Source organism: Rhopalosiphum padi, chromosome 2 (assembly GCF_020882245.1).
Source record: "Rhopalosiphum padi isolate XX-2018 chromosome 2, ASM2088224v1, whole genome shotgun sequence".
Classification (NCBI taxonomy): Eukaryota; Metazoa; Arthropoda; class Insecta; order Hemiptera; family Aphididae; genus Rhopalosiphum; species Rhopalosiphum padi.
Window position 1 is genome coordinate 5732428 of NC_083598.1, and position 21207 is coordinate 5753634.

General features: G+C 24.6%; 2 protein-coding genes across 2 annotated transcripts in view; both read left to right on the forward strand.

Moving 5' to 3' along the window:
• The window catches only part of LOC132923007 (CXXC motif containing zinc binding protein), a 433444-nt gene that overhangs the window by 280482 nt on the left and 131755 nt on the right, over positions 1-21207 (forward strand). The window lies entirely within an intron of this gene.
• LOC132921365 (octopamine receptor beta-3R-like) overlaps positions 1-21207 on the forward strand; it is a 168144-nt gene that overhangs the window by 28861 nt on the left and 118076 nt on the right. The gene's annotated exons all lie outside the window — the stretch shown is intronic.

A 21207-nucleotide genomic window follows, 5' to 3' on the forward strand; every position in this document is an offset into this window, starting at 1 on the left:
TAAATGATTTAAAAGATATATTTACTCGTATATATATTAAAACTAAATGATATTATATATATATATATGTATGTATTTATTCACCAACGCTATTATAATATAAATTGCATTGAAAAACCATTTAGGTCTGATCCTTTTAATTGGACAAAACTCATTACATGCTATTTTTTTTTGGGATTATACGCAATATTAAAATTCTTTTACATGGGAATTATAAAGTCTGATACACACAATTAGAACAATAATAATACTCATAAAAATACTCACATTTATAGTTATTTACACCACAAGGATAAAAAAAAAATGTTATACATTGGACGAGATAAAATATGGAGGTTTATTGATCGTCGCCGTCGTCGTATTTTTAAATTATCGGTGTTTCAACTTTCTTAACTCGATAGGGGTTTCACTCGAATCACTGATCGTTAAAACTAAAATGTATTCATAAGTCATAAGTTATGACTCATAACTCATCTATTATTATATTGATGAATACATTATTGCTTTTAAAATGAAGTATGTTATTTTATTATTTGTGTGTTTGTGTTTGTGTGTACACTTTTATGATAGTAGAAAAAAGATATATTATCTTCAATATCGAAGACGGTTTCTGGTAGAAAATTGAATATAGTTATTAAGGAGAACAAAAAACTTCTTCTGTTTATCTTTTTTCAAATTCTAAGATTTTAAGTAATTTATTCTATATCTATACAAATTATGATATTATTTAATAATATTATATTAATAAATATAAATGTTGGTATGTTTATATTAAAATAATATTGTTTTAGAAATATAAAAAGAATGAAAATGGACATTTTACACTAAACTGATTTTCAACAAAATTGAAATTGTTTATTTGTTGTAATTCAAGAATTAAGAACATTAAAGACTTTAAATATTCATCAAATATTTATTAATTTCATTAATTAGATATTTAGATATTATATATTATAGTTTTTTAAATATAATATGATATTATGTATACTGTATAGCTATTTAAAAATTTCACTTTTTTAATTTAAAACTCATAGGTAATATGTATGTGTTATATATAATAATTTTTCATGTAAACATTTTTTTTAAAACCCAAAAAATGTAAAAATTATTTTATAGATATATATATTATGTATAGGGAACGGATTTAAATGCAAATTGCATTTTTTTCTGAATGTTTGAAAACATTGCATTCCAAGGACAAAGTTTATTTCATACGTCAAGGAATTATAAAATTTAACTTTTATTTTGCATTTTGTTTACATCTTTAGTTCATTTTTTATGTTTTTAAGTCATTTTTATAAAGGATTGATAAAAATTAAGCAACATCTGATTATCCAGTGATATTATGAAACACAAAATAAAAGTATAACAAATGTATCTATCTAAATTATATATTTATTTTTTAGAAATAATATTCAGAGTAAAAAGAACAAAAGAGACTATAAGTTAAAGAAAATGATACGAATAATTAATACCTAAGAATAAAAATCTATATAATTAAACACATTTTTTTTAATGTTAAAAATAATTTTAAGAACATTTTTTTAATGCATTTTTTAAAAAAAATTCTGTTTTAAGTGCATTAAATTATATTTTTTTAAGACATTATTTTTGTTTTTTAGAGCATTTAAATCCGTCCCTTAGTTGCATATGTATACGTTATAATAATAATAACTAAAAGCAGAACAAAATTGCACGATTTTTTTATCTTAATAGGTATTTTGAAATTAAATTTAATTAAAATTGGATAACATGTAGTTTTAACCACTCTAAATATCTTATTATTTGCTATACACTATTTTGTTGGAAGAGTTATTTATTTTTTAAATTTTATTTTTAGTAATTTTACATAATACCATATATAAAACACATGCATAATAAATTAAGACTTTCTAGCATTAATCTTAGTTCAAAAATACTAATTTTATACTAATTACGAGTAATTTATTAAGTTCTTAATAAATTATTATATCCTTATAAGTTTTATACAAACAGTATGCAGGTATGTAAATAATAATACACATATGATTATTGGAGGTGGAACATCACACATATTCTAATCGTTTTTTTTTTCAAATTATGTATATTTATTATCATATAAAAGCAGAAAACAAAACATATTACAGTAAAACTGCTATATAACGAAGTCGAATAAGCAACAAAAAAAAATTCGTAGTATTGAGGAATTCTTTAAATAAAATTACGTATTTATTAACAATAAAGGTCATAGTTCTTAAAAATATTTCGTTAAATAAAAAATTTCGTAAAATGGAAGTTCATTATATGGCAGTTTCACTGTATTATAAATTTTGTTTTTTATTTAAATAGATTTTCATTTTTCTCTATTTTTGTTGTGGACTTTTATTTAACGTAATACAAAACATATGAATTTTCTTCTGTTATAAGTGAACTGCTCTGGACAATAATTTTGAATTAAATAAAAACATATAAACACAATTATAATAAGCTGGTTAAAAATCAAAATCAATTGTAGTACCACAAACAAAAATACATTCACGAAGAATAAAATATTACATTTTATTGCTGAATGAAATTTAAAACCAATACAAGCTTCATAAAACATACAAGTAAGCCACCTGAAATCCATATAACAACTATAAAGGAATGGTAAGATTTAGAAAAAAACAAGATGCAACTAATAAGAAAGATAATATACCTAATATATCTGTTGCTCTACAAATGTCAACAACGCCATCAGAAATTATATAATATAATTAGAATAGAAAAACATTAATGTACAAATTATTTAAAGTTTAAGTATAACATGGCTTAAATTACAGAAATTTGTAAGAAATAATTGAAGTACTATGAGACAAAATTAACAGAAAATAGAAGTTTATTCAAGCATTATTTAACGCAATAATAGACACTCTATTACTTACGAGCATTATGAGAAGAATTGGAACGATAATACATGCTGTTCTAGTATCACATATTTAGAGCTTAGACTACTTAATGATATAATTTGCTTAGTGAAATAAGTTACTGAATCGATTTAACATTTGTTGGGATATGATGACAGAGAAATGACTGGATCGTGTATGGCGTATGTTGAGAATTAAGCAGTAGATGTGACGGTGCGTCTGATATTATGTTAAAATAAGATAAATAAAAACATAAATATAAAATCCAGTCAATCAAACATTAATTTAAATTATGAAAGATAAACAAGAGAAAAGAGTTACATAATTATTTGATTAAAATCATAAAAAAGTATTTTTTCCATTTGAATTAAACTGAAGTCGATCGAATGTGAGATATTCGCGGATGTAATAATTTTGCATTGATTAAATAGCAATACTACAGTAATTAAATTATAATATGATATATTATCATTATAGTCATTATATTAATGAAGAAGTATTATGCACTCATTTTTTTACACATAATACATAAACATTTAAAATATAATAATATATTAAATATGCGATATATATTTATTAATATAAATCGAATTAGACTACTACTAGTCATCAGTCAATAATGTGTTGTGATAATAGCAATCACAATAAAAGTGTAAAAACATATATCATATGCAATATACATTAAAATAAACCACATACACCACAAGGGACGTCTAACACGTATCAACTTATACACGATTCCGAGAATTACCTACTGAAAATGTCCTGAGAATTCTAAAATCTACTTGCCTTATAACCGAAGAATACTATGATCCTGTAGGGAGCAGTTTCGGGTGTGAATCTACTGATCTTGTAAGAAGACCTTCTTTCACTAGTTCATACTCTATACCTAATAAAATTAATTATTTGCACTTAGAATAATTTGCTTATTTTATTTTAATGAACACTCGGCATTCTATTTGAATTTTTTTTTAAATTATTTTAATTTTAATAATGAACTTCGTCCATGTAGATCTTTATTGGCAAACATAAACATATTATTATTATTATTATAGTCCTCTGATATAGTTCGTTTGTCGAATGATGCAGGGTTACACTAAAAAACCGAGCTCGTCCAAAATACGTCTAGAAGTATATGCAAATACGGATTTACTCGTTCGATGGTAAAAGGGTTCGTGAGCAGTGTGGGAGGTCGCTAAATGCTAATGGTGTTTCATATGCAAATTCGAGGCTCTAATGATCGCCCCCATAGGCATATATAGATTAGTTCACTGTCTGTGTTCATGTTTTATACCATATATTTTTTTCTTTAATTATTGTCACGGCGGTTTACTTATTTTTTCGTGAGTGCCATGTGAATATCATTCTTTGTGAAGAAGATATTATTCAGAAACGTTTATTGGTGTTAATTTTTTTCCAGTTAAACCACAATTCGACGTGGTCTTATTTTGTTCTATGATAAATTAATAATACATATTATATAATATTATGATTATTTTTTTGATCATAAGTCATAACGTTTTGGTGTTCATCGTATCATTGTTTTATAAAATTCAACGTATGTGCGTATACTAGACTTACACCGATATACCATTCGACTGCCCGAAAGAGATATAATATAACCAGATACGAAAACGTAGTTTTCACTAGGACTCGCATGACACATTCCTGTTTAATACACCAAAGAAAACTCTCTATTTGCGAATAATGTGAAAATCAGCTAACTATCAAACATATTATACTAAAATGTCCAAAATACACCTACTTTAGACACATTTTCAACATGCACTTGAAGAAAAAATATCAAAAATATTTTCTTTAAAAAAAAAAAAAACAATCTTTACAAAATTAATTTCAAATATACTATGTAACTCCCATAACTATTCAACATAATGTATTATCATATCAATAAGATTAATATTTTTAACTTGCAAACTAATATTTTAAAGCCTCTATTCGCAATAAAAAAATATATATGTATAAAATGTGTGCACATTTTGAGTATTTACAAGATGTACATTTTTGAGCTATAATCATATTATATATATATATATATATAATATATTTTTAAATAGATATTTACAATCTGTTTACGTCACTAAAACAATAAGTACATTTTTGCATGCGGTTTTCGTCTACCGCATGCAAAAATGTACTTATGTATATAAATGGCTAGGGGAGAAAGCAGTTTACTAACGGCATTTCCGAATTTATTTATTTATTATTATTATTATTCAAGGCGATAAACCACACGCACCTTTAGAATATTTAATGTGCAATCTGCATTCTTATTTTAAAATATATCATTAGAAGAAAATTTCTGAAATTTTACTTGTTTGTTTCAATAGACCAATTTGAGATGTATTCTAAACTACCGGGCTATATTCAACGATTATAAAACGGTCAAGTGGTTAGCAATGAGTTTTTAGAAAAGAGAATCTAAAAAAATGTCAACATATTTTTAACGTTCAAATGTACGCAAATATTAATATACAATTTTAACGATAAGTAGCTTGTGAAAATAACTCAAAATTCCTACAGAATTCAAAGTAATTAGCTCAACATGATTAATATTATAATTTATAAATAATTGATTCGTAATAAGTATTATTACCTAGTAACATTATCTTGTTACCATAACATATCAATAGACATAGGTAACTATACAAAATACAAATTATACCTAAACCTAATTACATTATAAAGTAAAGCATCTTAAAATAATTCTATAGAATATTAATTGATTTAAAAATAAATACATTTAATCTTCTTTTTAAAGAACTTATTTATATTATTGGTTATAATTATATAACTGTAAATCATCGTAATCATTATGATTAATAATTTGAGTGTATGATTTCGTTCAATAAAATGATTAAAAATAAAATAAAGCCAATTGTAATTATGCTTTGTATAAGTATACGCACAAAAATAGTTGGTTATTAAAAATTGACTTGAATGTTTTTCAGCTATGTCGAGTTTTTGTATACCTTATTTAATTCTTTATATGATATAAAATTATAATATTGTATATACTAATATAATAATAATAAAATAATAATAATATATATTATAATTTAATGACAGTACTTATTATTTTATTTATAGATATTTGATATTTTGAAATTTTTTTTATTTTAAGTATTGATAAAAATGTTAGGTTACAATATAATATATTAAAAAACTTGAAAATTGAATACAAAGTCTCTCATTAGTTTTCTTATCAAGAATAATAAATATTTATATATATCAAAAATATAATATAATTTGCACAATTTTTTCTTATACATTTTTCAACTATAGAACGAACAAGTCCACAAAAAAGAGTTAGCAGATAAGGGATTCTAAAAAAAATGTAAAAGTTACGTATTAAAAGCCCAAATGTTTGAAGAGGCTTTACTATAAAGTATAAGCCGTATATTTATATGTAATTTTTAGGATAGATAGGAAGATTGTTAAAATAATAACACTAAATCCTTCTTTTACTTAGGTAGTTAAAAATTAATAACAGTACATACTAGCAGTGGCGGCTCGTGGTGTTCAAAGTAGGTGGTGTGCAATTATTTCAAAAGTTGATTAAACAAAAAAAATAATCAGTTCAAAATATAAATGTAATTAGTAAAATATTTATTAGCATTTTTAATTTTTATTTGTGCGACCGCGTGACGAGTGTGCAGTAGGAGCTGCACACCAAAGTCACATATAATTGCCGATTCCACCACTCGATAACTAAACGTATTTTATACGGACGGGCGGTGTTCAGACTGAGCTGCACGCCAATTGATGTGTATTTGTTACATAACTCAATTAAATTTTAGGAGTATAATAATAATAAATTGTCGTTTTTGTTTTTAAAATTTAATTTTTTTTATATAATAAATACCTAAAGTTTATCAGATATTGTATTAAAATTAATAAATTAGTATACATTATAATTATAAATTTTTACTATTATATCTATATTAATCTATGTGGTGTGCGCACACCTGCACACCTAGGCACGAGCCGCCACTGCATACTAGAAATGAAAAATAAAGGATTCTTAAGGTGCGTGAAATAAATTCGATAACATTTTTAAACGTTATTTATAGCATAGAATAATCTAAACTGTATTAATCTACACTTCTGTTTTAACTGTTTTAAGTTCCTGACAATGTGATTATTAAATTATACATATATATTATTATTATTATTATTATTGTATAATTATTATTAATTTGAATCGAGGAATATAATTTAAGAATATCAGTAAATAAAAAATATTATTAAAAGTTAAAAATATTTCTTGTATCATTATTATTAAATATTAACTATTTTTTTCGCGTGGTTACTTCTCATTTTCTTGTTGGGAATAAGTAAAAATAAAAAATTTAATTTTCATATTTTGTATTTCGAATACACTTTATTAAGGATTGAATTCCGCGAAAAAAAGTAACTTATGACACTCCACGAGTCCCAATTACTCTATTGATTTAACTCTTATTGAAATTATTGCACACTTCTAAAGAATTTACAAGCATACGTCATACATACATACATACATACATACAAAAATGTATTTATAATATATTAAATAAACTAAGAATAAATTCAAAAATCTAAAAAAGAAAAAAAAGCCAATTATAAAAATAATTTTTTGTTTATGGTTGAAAAGTTATTACAAGCTGAACGTCATTAAATCGTTTACATTTAAATTATTGTGCTTATTATTTATTGCATAGTAATTAGCATTTTTATAGAACAACAGCGAGCATGATATGTATTATATTTTAGCTTTCGAATCACGTTTAGTTCGATTCCACTGCATTTATTCAAGTTGAAGGAATTCGTTGTTTAACTTTTTTTCTGCTACTGACTACTGAGGTAGCTTGGAATACACCCGGTTACCCTTAGTAATTACTTGTCCCACAATAAACACATTCGAGGAAAATTCAATTATTTTCTTTTCCGAATTAAAAACAATTATACAATCTCTATATAGTAATATAATTATAATCTATAGATTAGTAGATAGATACATTATATTTATTATGTGCAAAATATTTTTTATATAATATAAGTATTATATTATATTAATTATTTACCTATATATTTATATATATAAATATATATTATATATATTATGATAAAACTTGCTTCTTTGTTTGTCCTCTATATACTTAAAAACTATACTAAATCGTTTCCAATAACAGTTAATGACAGATGTCAAAATATATTTTGAAGGGAGTCACCAATGGGGTAACTGAAATCAGCTATAGATCCAGGATTTTATCTATCAAAATAAATAAAAAATAAATGAATGATTAATGATAAGTATAAAAATAAATAATTATTGTATATCCCAAGCGGCCGCTATTAATTGAAATTTAAATGTTGGTGGTGATGCCCCTTGATGTACGATGTCATAATATTTTTTAAATACTACAATTCCACTATATCACACATGAGTTTAGTTTCAACTCGCATAAAATTTAATATTTTTTAGTTTTTTTTTATCAATGGTTAAAATTGGTTACAGAGTATAATATAAGTAAAAATATGTACATAACCAAATTAACAAATATAATATATAAAAACAAATTTTTTTTTTAATACTAATTTTTACTTAATTCTGAATATATTTTTTATGTTATTATATAAAGACGAATCTGTAAACTTGAATATATTGGATTTAACTATTTTAACCAGATTTTAAGCATCAGTTCAATCTGCATCCAGTTTTTTTCTATTTACATTAGAACTACTCCCAGAATTAAAAAGTGGAAAATCAAAAAATTAATCACTTTAATTATGTTTGTTTTATAATTTTAACTGAAGTCAAATAGAAAACTATAAAAAGATAGATTAATTTTGACCTACGTAAAGTCGGGTAATACATAACGTAACCATACATTCCGCTTTGGACAGGACAGTCCCACTTTCGAGTAAGTTTCCCACTATACTTAAACAATGCAAAAATATCTCGTTTTGAAAAAAAAAATGGGAATCTGTATTGCATTCTATTAAAAAAGATAACGCATTTAATTATCACCAAAAACACTGGTATATACTATTATACATTTACACTATTTCCAATTATTATTAATAAATATTATTTCACTTATTTAAAATAATTTGTCTTGTTCTATTCGATGTTTTACTGCAATATTGCATTATTGTACTGTTGTAAATTGACACAAAAAGTTATAAAAAATCAGTTTTCCTGTTATAATGTATAGGCGCCCCACTCTAAGAGAAAACAATATTGTCACGTCAGTAATACAGCTAGTCTTAAAAATAAATAAATTTAACTATGTCTGAAATATACTTTTATAATAAACTTTTCTAACGTTATCTTAATTCATAGATAATTAATGAATTGTGTTATTTTCGCTGTTATACATAAAACCATTGTTTTTTTTTTTTTTTTTTGTTAAAATTAATATTTTGTTTTTGCGAAGATAATGTTTTCGTACAGGTATGATTTAAAAGTAAAAAATTCCTGTGTCATATTTAATTAGATTAAACTATCTCTCCGTCATTAATAACACCCATCATTTTCCAGTAACTTGATTTTGATCTCTTAAACCCATTGGAATTGCTAGTTGTGCATACTCAACCAAGTGTCTCATTTGGTGATAACGATAGTTTACGAAAATGGCTCGAGGATGAGTGTAGTAAAAGCTGTTCCTTAGGCATTCAATTTTTATCAACTGGAATTCTATACTATCGTTTAGTAAACAAAGAATCATTCATGTACAAAATCATTGTACAGTTAATGTATACCAACCTAAAATAAATTCTAGAATTAATAAAATTCATGTTTAGAGGTTCTTTATTTAATAAATTAAATTTGATAACCTGGTGCAAAATATATTGAAAGGCATATTTTCCAAAAATGTAGTCATATCTTAGGCTTAATTAATTGCTAGTTGAAAATTATAAACCTCTTCCCTAATAAAATAAACATATGAGTCTACATCATTATCCACTATTTTTTTTTTTCAGTATTCTTTTAAATAAAAGTAATACAATTTGAGATAGATATAAAGAATGATGAAATCATCAAGTAAATTGAAGCTGGAAAAATCACTGTAACAACAAAAACTAAATATAAGTATAAAACACTAATAAAACTTTTAGTTATTTTTAGGTTTTAAGCGAAGCAATGCATTTTATATAGATTTAAAAATAATATTATATGCTTACCCAAATGGAAGGAAATCATAATAGGATTATCAACAAAAGGTTAAGATAAGTGTCATTCGTGTGTAGTATTATTTCGGGGGTAAGAATGTTGTAGAAAGTTAAGGGATTTATATGCTTCCTTGAGATAACATGCAGTAATATGATGAATAATCAATATTTCGTTCACATATCACACGGCTAGGTGTATTGTTTTTATCTGCACTTTAAAATAAAACCGTTGAGATGTGTTTTAATCGATTGGTGAATGAACTAAACATCGTAAAAAATTTGTAGCGATTTGAGGTAAAAAAAGAGAGAAAATAATAAATAATAAAATCAATTTGTATTTTCAATGAAGCTGCAGTTTTTTTACGTTTACACTATGTTTTAGTGTGCGTCTACTTTCTGCCTATTCGAGTCTTGGATTCAAAATAATTGATTAGTCAATTGTTATTTGAAAATATTTTGTTTGTTTAAATAACACAGGTTAGTTTTATGATGTGTACATAAGGTGTGAAGCGTGAAGGTGCCTTGGACTCAACGGCTCTGGTACACCTGATTATTCTGTGCTGAGTGCTTCCTTATATGTGGATATGCACTGGCCCTCTTTTCCTTTATCTGAGGTCTCTAAGTTATAACTCAACCACGGTCTCGTTCTCGCAGTTACGTCCTTCCAAAGTTGTTATTGCCTAACAGTGCAAATTGTCATAGTTTGCACACGTGCCATTATAGTTGAGACTACTATTATATATGTCTATTGATCTAAGCCGGTTTACACTATATGTTGTATTTCATATTATTTGTGATACAACTTTTGGCAAGACCTTGGCCCGATCCTTGGGTGTCATATTTATTATAAAATATATCTAACGAGTTTCTAGAATTGTGAGCTCGTTAAAATATCTATGAAAATGTATCATTCCTTTATCGTACATAGATTTATTTCATAATAGGTAGAGTGAACATTGTGTTTTAAGAACATGGTCCATTTTTACAAAAACAAAATTTGTTGTTCGCAGGTTTATTAGTTTTTTAAACGTCATAATTGTTTTGAGTATTTTGTAATAATGCGAAAATTCAACAATATAATGTGTGTGCGACAATATAAACGTGTTTTAATTATTATAAAATTTCATATTACAAATAATATAAATTTATTTTATTAATAAATAATGAATGAATAAAAAAAATATACATTTTATCATATAATGATACTAATACTGACAATACACGTATTAATTATTCTATATTTTGTATTTATATTATTTAGATACATTTCATAAAATATTTTGAAATTGAATGTTAAAAATATAATAAATCAAATAAATATACAATTAAATTATAGTTTTATAAGATCCACCTAACTAAAAAAACATATGTACTTATAACTACGGCTGGGATTTCTATGTAAATACATAATTTTAGTAAAACATGATAAATTAAGTATTGCAAATGATAAATTCATTTCACGTGATTTGCAATAAAATAAAACATATTTTATTTTACATGTTTTGTCATAAATACATAGTTTAACATTATTTGTAAAATGTCTGCATTTTTTTTATATATTTCGTAAATGTTGACAATTTTGGTGGTTTAGAATTATTATACATATATACTTCAATAATAATAGTACTCGTAAAAATCGTAAGTGAATAATGCATATAGGAAATAGGTATATGAAAGTATTAGTTAAGTATTAATAACTTGATTATAGTTTATCTTATTTATTTCTGTTCGATAACTATACGTTCTTAGATTATACTTTATATTCAACAATTATTAGACAAAATAAATTTACGAATTTTCAACAGTATTAATATTTGCGTTTACGTGGTTGTGAAAATATCTTTATATTTTATAATTTTTAAATTAAATTGGTTAGATATATTAAAAACAATTAATTGTATATTATTCAGTTGTAAGTTATAACTATTAGAAATAGTTTTCATAATAAATAATATGTATAACGGAATGAGATGTTTTTAATCCGATAAATGTGTATGATTTAGATTATTCGAATTTAAATAAACCCATTTTTTTTTTTGCATACTTGAGTATAAACAAATACTTTGTAAATATTTTATTTATTTTCCGATTTTTTCATCATATTATATGTTTTACTATTACCTATCTAAATTTTATCCACGTACTAATATACTAATATGAAGATTTACAACTCCATTACATCGTTGATGAGGGATGTTCATTCAGTTAGTACAAACACATGATGTGAACAAATCGTCACCACTTAAGAGAACCCCCTTTTTACTATAATTATTTAGTGGATAGTTTTATTGAATATTTCGATGTACGAATATATAATTTAAAATACTAAGGAATAGTTTTTCAGTTACTTAAATTTTTTGTTAAACTATGAATAATATAGTTCTTAGAAATGATATTGCAATATTAAATATATTATATAGTATTGGATCTAGTATATATTTTACTTTGACCATTTTTACGCATAATAAACATCAATAGATTAAAATTTATCGTTAATATTTTCAAGAACAATTGTTTCAAAACAAGACAATTTTATCTCAAAAATGTGAAAATATTATGGTCCTAAGAGTATTTTTTAAATTTACAAAACCAAAATTTGGATACATTAAATATATTATTAAATGAAAAATATGGGCGAGTAATGAGGAATGAGTATTTTTGATGAAATTACACTGTATATAAGTATACAAATGTAATTAATTTCTAAGTCTTATAATAAAATATAATTGTACATAGTTGATATTATGTATTGTTTGTAAGCTATTAGTAATTATAACTTATTGCAATAATTATTATCTAACGCACCTACGATTCCACGTATAACTGTTTTGTTCACAGTTCGCATCACACAAGTTTAATCGTAAAATACACGTAATGTCATTGTTCTTATTATTATCAGGTATTATAATATTCACACGACAAAATAATGCATTTGCGGTGGATTGTTTCTTTCGTACCGAGAAGTGCGAAAGTCCTAGTGCTAAAGTTATACCACCGAGCACACAATATTGTATTCATATTGCATCCTACACTCGACGGTTATACACTAAATTATTACTTACTCACACGCGAGGTCTGTTGTTCATTCGGATATCCGAATAATCTAAAGTGATATATATATATATATATATATATATATACCTAGTATATAATATGTGTGGATGTTGTGTATACAGTTATACGAATGTGGTGTCTATACGTATTATACATTATTACAGCATGCCACAGTCATACCTATACACCTATACCGAATAAAATAACCTACATAACCACGTCGGTGTAATTTACGTAAATTCCCTCAAGAGACGCGTAATATGTTACATTAATAAGTGCCAAAACAAATACCTACTGCTGCACTGCTGCAATGACTCGTGGAAAACTTTAATCGGCTACCGACACGCTGTCATGAAGTGGTTTCTATCGTAAATCAAACACACGTATACATGCGCGCGTGCAACAAATTAATATTCAAAAAAGTAATATTATACCCGACAAGGTAGCAAGTGTCAACAATATCATAATAAATAATATGTATAATAATATGTATCTATAGTATACGTAAAATATTATTATTGTGGATAGAAATATTCATCATGTTGAAATTTTTTTTTTTTTTTTGTCGTAAAAATGACTTAATGATCGATCAAACGTCATTCCGAATAAAGGACGTATCGTTATGATATAAAAATCCAATTGAATTGAATTATTATTGCCTTCTGTTATCAATCAGACGCCATGGGTACTTGATTTTTAATAAAATCAAAACCTGAAAAAGCGACGATAAAAAATTAATTAAACACGGAAATATTGTTATTTGCAACATTAAATAATATGTTACGTGTCACAGGAATGTTTTTACGGACATTTTTCGATCGGGATACCTATTCACACGTGTATCACGAGTTTTCTGTCACTATAACTGATTTGTTGGGAAAATTCTCGAATTTTTGTTGTTTGATTGAAAAAGTTGCAGCGATTCGCGTTTAGGATTAACTTTTGTTAACTATTCAATACGTATAATACATATAATATTTCACACACACACACACACACACACACACACACACACACATACAACGATTGTGTGAAATACTTAGATGCAAAATATATACGGTCTGCTACAAATGATAGGAACATCCGAACATAAATGTATAAATAGAATAAATATATAATTAATAAACGTAATAATATGTAGAAAGTCATGGTTAATGTGTCACGGTACTTTATATAGACTCCCTGGTCTCTAGTCCCTACCAAACTGTATGCAATTTTGGCAATGGAAACCAACGGAGAATTTGTCGCGAAGTATCACGGCTGAATAATTTCAATTCACACCAACGTGGTATGTGTCAGCAATAAATTATGTACGCGCTGCCGCTGTGGCTTTTATTATTTGCACGTCCAGACTGTATCACGGCATCGGCCGAGTGCACACCAAGAACGATAAATTATTATTTATTATCCGCCGTCCACTGTACTATAATGATCGCTAATTATTATTATAACGTACATTATATAAATGCGAAAAATGTAATTTATAATAATAATGTATAAAGGTTAATTTTAACATCGTGTTATACTATAAACATTATTATTATTATTAGTATGTATACAAGTATACAGTATAATGTAACGGAAACGGAACCGACAAAATTGTTTTTGAATTCGTTGATGATCGTCAAAATCGATGTCGGAGTATATGCTTCGAAACTTTAGATGATTATTATAATAATATATTAATATGATATGTGTGTGATCAGTAAAGTTGGCTTCACCCTGGAGCTACCGTAAACGTTTTATAATTATTAATTACTACTAAGTACTAGTATTGTCATACTATATTAAAATAAATTTACTAAAAAAAATTTCTGTTGCTCAAATTTGTTATTTATGTTGTATATACCTGTAATATAATGAAAAGCACAAGGAAAATGCGGCCAAAGAACTCGGTATAAACGATAATGCCATATCATATTAAAATCAAAATATGATAGCTGCCCGAAAACCGACAATGGCAAAAATTCAAAAGTATAAATAGGTATAACACGAGTATAAGTAGTATTATGTCCATTCGATGGTAGTGACCTTTTGAATTATAATAAAATAACTATAATTTGAGGAAAAATTAATATTATAGGTATTAATATCCGTCTTTTTTAATATTTGATCTTCAAACTCTTATAAAAAAAAAATTTGAATGTAAATTCTACATTTTTTAACTTCTATTAGAACAACTTAAAAAAAACCTAATAATATAAATATTAAACTATAATGATTTTTATCTAACAACAAAAAACCTACATCAAAATTACATTACAAAATCTAAATTATTTAAAAAAAAATAAAATCAAAATTGACAATTTCAAACGTTCATAATTAGTTCGAAATGAGCCAAACTATTTTTTTAATAATATTTTTAAAAAAAAAAATACTAATTTGAATATTTTTTTAATATTTCAATTTTCTACGATCGTTTATTTTGTTAAAAACTTCTATTATAGTTTTTCCCATTTGTTTAGAAAAGTGCTTGCTACTTTTTATTGTTGACCATCCAAATAGGTTCAATTTTAATTACATACGTACATACATTATATTTTTATTTATTCTTACGATGTACTTAATAAAATGTCATTTATAGCTTAACCCATAATTAATCAATTTTATTTTTTATTCTGAGTAAGACCGGGAATGTTTATAGATCTTACAAAGAGGCGTTTTCGGGTTTTTAGTTTGATAGCAGTAAAAATACTTCAATATTCAATTTGAATGTTTTTTCTGGCAACAGATCTTTATTTAATGATTACTTTGTGATGGGGGTAGTGGGAGGCCGTTAAAATCAAGTAATTCTAATTATTACTATAAATAATTCATTTTTCTATAAGTATTTAGTAATACAGTTGGTTGAATAAATATTTTCAACAAAAACATCGCACTCGTATACGAATTAAATGATTAAAAACTATATAATTTATCATTGTTATTAATTTATAATTCAATACTAACTTACAGAAGAATTGCTTTAATAAGTTCGAGGAATAAATGGGTTAAGATTAGTACAAACATTTTTAACATTTCACCGAACATACAAAAATAAGTGTAATATTAAAAATGGTGAAACGTTTTAAGTGTTTACTATTCATATTTTTGAAACAGAAGCCAAATAATTAAAAATTTTAAATATTTAATTTTGTCCAAATTTAGTTTGAATACTTAAAATATTTTTTCTTGCATTTTCTGTATTTTTGATTCATTTTGATAACTATATAGTCTAATTAATTTAACTCCTAGACTTGGGTAATATAATTGAAAGTTTTTATAAATTGTTACTATAAAATAATTTCTCAATTTTCATGATTAAGACGAATTTTGTCAAAAATAGAACTTAAAACGTTAAAAAAAATATATTTATTTTTAATATTCTTAAATTGCAATAAAAACAACTATCGCGAAAATTGTATATAATTTTAAATTGTTTTGACCAAACATTGGCTTAAAATTGTAAACGCTTATAAATTGCTTAAAATTGATTTAATACCATAAAAATTGTATTTTAAGTATATTATATAAATAAATTTATGATTTAAATTGATAGAGCCCTTGAATATTTTAAAATGTTATTTAAATAACTAAAACTTATAAGGTAAAAAATCATGTTATTCATATACATATCCAATGACCTACCTAAAAATATGATTTTCTAATTCATAAAAATGTAAAAGGTTTGACTCTACATTTATTTTTTAACTGTTCTTAGAAATACTAAAATTTTACCTTTCAAGTACAAAGAATACGTAATTTTAATTATTTTGCTTAAAAAGCAAGATAGAAAAAATTAGTCATTGTTAACGTTTCCTCTTTGTTTTTATTATTATTATTATTATGATAATAATGTTAGTATAATAAGTTCCTACAATATTTTAGCATCAGGTGATTATGCGAATTACTAATATATTTTATTTCTTCCTATAGAGTCATTTTTAGATGAAAATTAGTATGAAATGTAGTATTAGATAAGTAGGTTGGTGAATTAAATATTTTTTTACTGTAATATTATATTTTTAGCTAAAAATTAATTTGAAAATATTCGTTATGTATATACACTCGTATATAAAGTGTAACAAGTCTATTTGGTAAACTTCCATTACAAATGTTACTATATTTGTTAAATAGTCCTGTTACACTCTGTATATATATATATACATACATATATTTCATTTAATCTCTTCAAATTTTAAATATTAAACGATAATAATATTATGTATAAAAGTTGTGACTACCTGCTTTCGATATATTTTAATTATTGCGAGGAATTTTATTTAAGTTTTATTATCAGTAATATATTACCAATATAAAATAATAATAATAAAACAAAAATCTCAAAAATGTATAAAAAAAACTCAACAAGTAAATTATATTTAGAAAAGTAATTTAAATATATTTGGTGAACATTTTAAGATTGCGGTTATCAAATTTGAATTGGATCAAAAAAATCACACGACATTTCTTAAGTGCTTCTAACATTTTTTAAGTATTTAAAAATATTATAAAGTTTACCCAATATTTAAAAGTTCTAAAAATTATAATTATATTTAATTCAATTAGCTAAATAAAATATAAGATAATTGAAAAATCTATCAATCAAATAAGTTTTTTTGACAATGGAATTGCACGAGTATTATATTTGTATAGAACCTACGCTTTCGAAAAATAAAGCCATAACCCTAAAACTTGCAAAAATTAAATTTTTAGGTAGAAATAAGACATAACATATTATATAATATACTATAAACTTCTAAAAAAAAGCGAATAATGTTATTGGAAATTCAATATGCATACGTTCTAAATATAATATTATAAATTATTAATTAATTATTAATTGATATTTTTTTTTTTTATTTATATAACTGAATTCGAAATATTAAACGAATTTTATCTGTTTATTTTCCAGTAATACTAAAAAAAAAGTATATTATAGTGATCGTTATAATATTAAAACTGAATTTCGTATTATATTAAGTAATAATAAAAAAGATATCAAGTATTCATTCAAGTTTCACAGGATTGAGTGTAAGCGATATTGTATTTATTTTGAGGTTTTCAACATTCAAATATAAAATTTTGAATTATATAAAATATTTTTAAAATTGTTATAATATATTGTTAATAGGACTAACTATATGACTATACTTGTATAATCGTAATAAATTTACAAACTAAAACTTATATCTCTTGGTAATACAACTTTGAGTGTATTGCAGTTGTGTTGATGAAGTACATCGAAAAAATATCACAAAGAAATATTGTTGCTAGTAAAATATCGTATTGACAAAATGCATATTTCAAAAAAAAATTACGTCATTATTCACATTATATGATTTATATAATATATAAATTGCTCCGCTAGCTTTTGTACTACCTTCAGATGTTAGTGAAGTTATGAACAGATATTGAAATTATATATTTTTTTTACCAAAATATTCAGATTCTTTCACCCTTCCTAAACTATCCGGAAGAGATATGAACAGAGACTAAAAAACGAGTTGAAAATTGTAAATGTACTGTTTTTTTTTGTGTATTTCATAAGAAAAAAATTACAGTACTATACAATCAAGTATAAGAAATATTTGAGAAATGTAAAATGTTTTTTTGATAGATATTATTATTATTATTTTATATATATATAGTTAAAACCATAGTTATCATGAATTTATAATAAATATCTAAATTATTTTTTTCTTCATTTGATAAGAATAAAAGTTATTAGTAGTATTAGTTAATAATATTGGTAAATTATTATTGTTACACGCTGTAGAAAGAAATCAAATTGATTGTGATTTATTTATTTATATATTTTTTGTATCAGATATTATCCTCTTTTAATTTTATTTTAAACTTTAAAGTAATTTGTATTACATTTTAATTCACTAGTGGTGACTAATGATTAGTTTTTCAATTCCATTTAATTTATGTATTTTTAGTAATGTTATATTATTATTCATATTTTTTTTCATTATTTTTATTTGTATTATTATTGGATACAACCGATGTGTTTTTGATTCATCAATCATAAAATCTATTCAACGATCGTTTGATATATGATATTGTACATAATACATTCTATCAGATAGATACCTCTTTAGTTGATGACCTGTCAACGTCGAATAAAAATAAATCAGAATTTATATTATAAACTTAAATGTACAACATATAATCATCCTTTACTCTTTAGTTCGTCTAATGTATATTTCTTTAGTAAGTTTAATATAATCGAAAATATAGATTAGATTTTAAATTTATAACATTTGCTTTGTACTAAAATATAACTATTGAATTTATGATAAAGTCATTATATTTTATTAATTTACCAAATAATTCCTTTAATTAAAACTAATGGCAAGTCGACACTAATATACGGTCTCGCGTATACATGATAAAAATCCTTATAGTTTTTGAAAAATATCTGTTTTCTCAACCTTTTAGATCTAATCACCCATATTCCTGTACCTAAATAAATTCACCTTTAAAAGATAAAACTTTTGGTTTATTTATTTTTGTAACACACTTTTTAAAACAACATAGAAGCTAAAAGAAATGGCAAAAGCTAAGATTTCATCTAAAGATCTAACAAACATCTTCGTAGTTTAGACACAAATGAATCCTTTTTAAAATATATCTGATTCCAGTTTACCTAGGAATGTTTTCCGTTGATACTTATAAAGCCATACAACGCATATAGAGTTCAAGTTTATAATAATAATAATTCACTGACCATGACAATTTTATCAAAACAATATCGTGCAGTGCACTACAGTATAATTTAGGGATCATTGGATAGATAATGACAGCTCTTAATCATTCCACAACATTGTAGTTATTTCGTTTGAGCAATTTTTCTTCTGATGTTGAAAACAACAATTTAAAACTAACACACTACCTACTCAGGAATCACGGAACCACAATTTGCCACGACAATAATCACAAGACAACACCGTAATTCTCTCTTGTTCCAATTAGCAGTCAAGTTATAATTGTGATCTCAGAACAGCTGCCGCCACACTACATGTCCGACACAAGTCAGTCGGTATCCAACAAATTTAATTTTACTTAAATGCCTGCGTGGTGAAATAGAGTCACTGACATATTATTAAACATTTAGTATGGGCATCATGTGGGCTATACCTACATCATGTATATAATTAAAGTCGTATAGTTATAACTTCTAATAAATTACACAAAGTGCGTCCGATTTTATTTCTATTTTAATCTTAATCCGAGAAAACATATTAACTAAAGTACAAATGAAATTGTTAGGACACGTCATACAATAAATATTATATGATACACAACGATCACTTTCTATAGCCTTAGAGTCGTAAAAACATATAATAACAAAAGAGATATATGTGGTTCAAATGCACAATATAACAACTTGTCTTTGTGGTACCATCGACATACATAGCTATTTTCGTATGTTTTTATCTTATATTGATATAATTGAATTAGGTACGTGTTTCACGAACATTTTTATTGGTAGCAATCGTAAATCCATTATGATTTACGAGGAAGTATAAAAATAAACTTAAATAAATTTGATTCTGTATATAAGATCTTAGGCAGACCATTAATTATGTCTCTTCTAAACATAACAGCGTTCCTTAAAGTATATAAAAATCTTCGATATGATTTATTTTCATATTAAAAGTGTACAACCAAAATACTCATATTGATAGAATTTTGGTAGAATACCGACAATACTGCAAATCAAATAAGAACTTATTTTATTAATAAAATAGCCAATGACTTACCTACACTGTATATAACTGAGACATTTCTGTGATTACATCTATTTATATATAACATTTATTATATAAAACGGTATACAATATTATTGCTTTAAGTTAAAAAAAAAAACGGATGATAGACATAGATTTAGTGGCGTGGTGAAGGCTATTTTTTGAGACATGTTTCTTAACCAAAACCAACCAAAACCGGTGAGTAGGTCGGATACGTAAGACTGTAGATCGGTAAATTTGAGATAGTAAACTAATAAAAATGTATTACATTTAAAATATACCGTACAATCTGTATGTGTTATAATGTACTACGTACAACTAGATATTTTTCGCCACGGCCCATAATATAATTA